Source organism: Penaeus chinensis, chromosome 21 (assembly GCF_019202785.1).
Source record: "Penaeus chinensis breed Huanghai No. 1 chromosome 21, ASM1920278v2, whole genome shotgun sequence".
Classification (NCBI taxonomy): Eukaryota; Metazoa; Arthropoda; class Malacostraca; order Decapoda; family Penaeidae; genus Penaeus; species Penaeus chinensis.
In genome coordinates this window covers 2635625-2640228 of record NC_061839.1, presented here as the reverse complement: position 1 = coordinate 2640228, position 4604 = coordinate 2635625, and positions in this window count along the sequence as shown.

The window sequence follows — 4604 nt, the reverse complement described above, 5'->3', positions numbered from 1 at the left end:
AATTTATTGTTTATATAAGACGAAGAAAAAACAAGAAAACAATCTAATTAAATACTTTAGTGTCTTAATAACGAGAAAGAAAACGTATTTTGAGCGTTGATTCCAAAAAAGTGCCTCAATGACGTCACAGCTGTTATTAATAACAAACTGTATATTACACGTATGCGTAAATTTTGTTCACATGAATGCGAACTACGAACCACAAGTCTGTGAGAATCAATTTGAAAAGTTTGCGTAGTAAATGGAAATTTTACGCGTTTAGAACATGCTGTAGAGCTGTACCCGTTTCCGTAGCTGTATTTCTGCGCATTTTCATTGGCTATCATTCAGAGTTGTGAGTGGCTTTAAGGTCGCACGCCTTTTCTTTGTTTATTTTCGTAGGAGGGCAAACTAGGGTACAATTTTAAATTACGAAAATACCTTATCTATAATTCAGAAATGCAGTCGTCATTTGCTCTATTTGACAGTAAAGTAAACCTGGAACTCATATAAAGATACTCATACTTTGATATGTTCTGATTTTATTCTGATCCGAAGTATTACCAACTTCCGCAACCTTACGCAAGGGAAATTCGATTTCAGAAACAAAGTGACTATATTTACGGTTACGCAATACGACCGAAATGCAGAAGCGCGTCTATTCGAAGCTCTCTCCTGACGGGAATACGTGGAGGAGTTTGTTTTTTTGGCTGGGGGTAAGGGGGTCGCAGGGGGAACAGCCCCCTGCATTGGACAATATAGTAACTGACTCGGTACTGTGATTACAGAAGAGTTCGCGAATTCCGCGCTGTTCCACGACCGAAACTCCCGGAGAAATAATTGATAGATATTGGATTACGATACCGTAAACGTAGCCACGGCCTTTCGGAAAAGTAAATTAATTTCCCTAAAGTTACAGCGCTGATCACAACTTCACTTTAATTGTCACCCCCCCGTGGAAATTCCGATTATTGCATGATTTATTAAAGTTCTGCTGATAAATGTATTAAAGAAGCAAATATGACCTATGTGTAAGCAAGCAAAATACATTTAACTTGTTATCTCTTGTGAAATCAAAATATTGTAAAATAATGATAATGTAAATAACGTATTGTCACTGATATTGATATGAAGAATTACCCTCTAATCACAATGTCTACTCACGATTTCTTAAATACACAAAGTCATCAGTTTATAAGAATATATATACTCATTTCGCAGCTAACTTTATGGCATTTTTGATTAAATTATTTTTGTAGCAGAATGCTCTTTAATATAAATAATATAGTGTGGAAAATGTAAAAGATCGTAGTCTCGTATTATATTCAAATTCTTAGAGAAGTCTATATATCACTGTCATTGTAATAAGATGGTGAATATTCATACTAATAGGATTACTGGAACTATTAAAATAAAGTACAGTGCACGCAACTCACTCTCAGAATTCAGGGTCACAGTTTTAAAAGCGTTAAGGAAAATCTATGTGACAGAAATATACAAGAAATTGTTAATTATAACGTCTCCCGGGAATTTCACGTCATACTTTATTAGAAAAAATACATAGTCTAGTGTAAAAAATCACTAAGCACGGATTTGACAAGAATTACTTCCAAGGCTAAATGTCAGCACATATGCACATAATATTTCTTATTTATTTATATCCACAAACACATGTCTCTATCTAATCACATAGATCTATATGTAGTTATCAACATGTAAATCAGCGTCTTTCTATCATAGTCTGTCTCTATGTACATAAACAAACATCTGTCCACACAAACACTCATGTATATCTACGTTTATCTGTTCACACATATGCATGTACAATTGTTCCTCATGCAAAATACTATTTAGTTAATACAAGAATGTAAAAATAATAATAGGGTTTGGTAATTCAAATATCGCTTTGTCTATATACATACATATATATCTATATCTATCTATCTATCTATATGTGTGTATGTGTGTGTATGTATGTACGTGTGTGTAATTGTGTATGTGTGTATGTCAAGAATGTGATATTTTCTTCATGACGTTACAAGGTGCACCACAATTTATTATGCAATGCCTACATTCCTATCCCAACAGGTCTCGCCCTCCCATCTTTCAAGACCCGAGATTATGTCCACAAGCGATGTTGCAAATTCTGCACTGAACGTAGAAAAGTAAAAGGTAGAACTGTGCAATGTTATCCGCCTTTCTGAACGAGTCGTCTTTAAAACTTTCATCTTAAACAAATATAGTGACATGTTCACGTCACTGCAGTCTATCTCATGATTGTAGTGAAGTAACGTAAACATATCAACACTTAAGCTAATGATGAAACTAAGCTAAAATACATTTAATTAATGTACTTTCGGCCAGTTGCTCTCATAACACCTTTCGACGTGCATACCCACAAATCACACACACAGCTTCACTGATATAAAAAGATTACCATTATCTATGCATTTAGTCATTACAGTATTGGAAACAACTGAAAACTTTTAAGCAATTTCATGAATCGCACTCATTTCGTAAACACTGTTACTGGAAGCAAGCCTCTAATAGACGTTTCAATATTCGCATGTTTTAACTATCTGATCCAACAATATACTCTGATCAAATTGGTAGTCTCAGAATGTTACGTACTCGATGGTTACACCCTTATCTACCAATTGATCAATATTCGTGACGCCATCAACAGTTTACTGTATGTGGATAAGGACGTAAGACGGATTAATGTAAATATATGACTCTGGCTGATCTACAGTTCGTTTCCGTGCGTCTTTGGGGCGTATGTTTTCTCAACGTAGACAAGCAATCGAGTTGTTCACACAAATGCGTTCTCTTAATACAATTTATCTTGTTTTATGGAACGAAATAGGCCTTAAAATTCTTTCTATAGCATACCTGGAAAAATAGCGCTTAGATGATTATTAATTTTATTTATTGAAAATTTTGTGCAGCATCATCTAAGGTCATCAGCGGCGTATTTGAAATATAGTGATAGCGTGATAAGACTTTATTTTGGTTCATAAGTTTATGTTTGTTGATTTCCAGGTTAATGGTTAAAACAATTGAAATGTGCTAGACACCAATGGCCATATACCATTATGAAAAAGTATTTGTGGCAAAATGGGTAAAAATGAGTTAACGATTAGGATAAGTGGACAGAAAGGGATGAAGAGAAAAAGGGAAAGGGGGAGAAGAGCTTTGAGTCGAGGGCTGAGGTCCACAGCAGGGGCCTCGGTCTCCGTCTCCTTGGCTCCCCACGGCATCAACAAGACAGACGAGAGACCTACCCATCCATAAATCCACATGCCGATGGCTCATTTTTGCGGATAAATATATTTCAATAAACAAACATGTCAGTCGTGTGCACGGGAAATAACTTTCTTGTTTTTAATTTTTATTTTCGGGAAATCATAGCTCTGACTAAGGTAACCATCATCAGCTAACGTAATTGTCAGGTTGTTTATAGAGTGACAAAACTGTAGGGCCTTAACCTTGAAGCGGTAATCCGATGTTACCGAGGATACATACATCTCAGGTAAATTTCCAGTGTATACTGTCTACGCGTGAAAAAATGCCGTAAGACCACATGGTTAGACCATTTCTGCACTGCAACTTATGTCGGCCCGACTATCGATGTATTGTACATGGCTGTATTACACACGTAGCGGAGATAGAGGAAACTTCCAATATTATTTACTGTATGTCTGGCTGGACATAATTTGCCATTTAGGGGAGCATTATAATACCCGTATGTATGGTAACAGTATGATATTAATGATAAGCATATATCTTTATTTTCCCAACATTACAATATAACAATAGCCTAAATGATGACATGATGGGACTACACCAAAGGATGTTCCCGATTTTGAGACTGCGGCATAGAAGACGATAAAAGGGTTCTCGTTCATCATGGCTTAGGGCAATACACCTAAATTAGCAAATAAGTTATCAAAAAAACCAAATTTAGTATAATTACCAATGAAACAGATTGCACCTCGAATGAGAATGAGAACGTTGTACAGAAGGCAATGTTCGATTTTGTAAACGTTTATGAGGGGAATGACGAGGGTTCACCTAGGGAGGGGGGTTACATGATAAGCACATTGCCAGAATAACTTTGCTTGATATTCCCTTGCCCAGACTCAGGATTTGCATCTAATCGGACATCTAACATGATGGGTGCTGTTAATAGTGTAAGCAGGCTCCGAGACAGCTTCCCAGGAAATATCCGTTTTGACATACATATCCCACAGTCTCCACATATACGCAGGTGAGACATCAAAAACTTTACCACGGTAATGTGAGGATCTCGTTCGAATTATACATAATTTCTTTGCAAACAGCGCTAAGCGTAAGTACAAATTATGTTCAGTGGCTCTATGTTGCATGTTTAGTGTAGTGATCGTGCGGTGATTCTGTTGCGTATTTTGTCTTGTATAGTGGTGTTGTTTATCCAGTATAGTGTTTTGTTCTGTATAAATTGCATTTTGAGTGTCTGTGATTTAGAGATTGCAATCAGCGGTATGGGTGTGCATTCGTGCATGGGTCTTAAAGTGGTTTTGTAGAGTTTGAGTTTAGTGAGTGCTGTTGCGTGTAAGCCTAGACGTATGGTATGTTGTTTATTG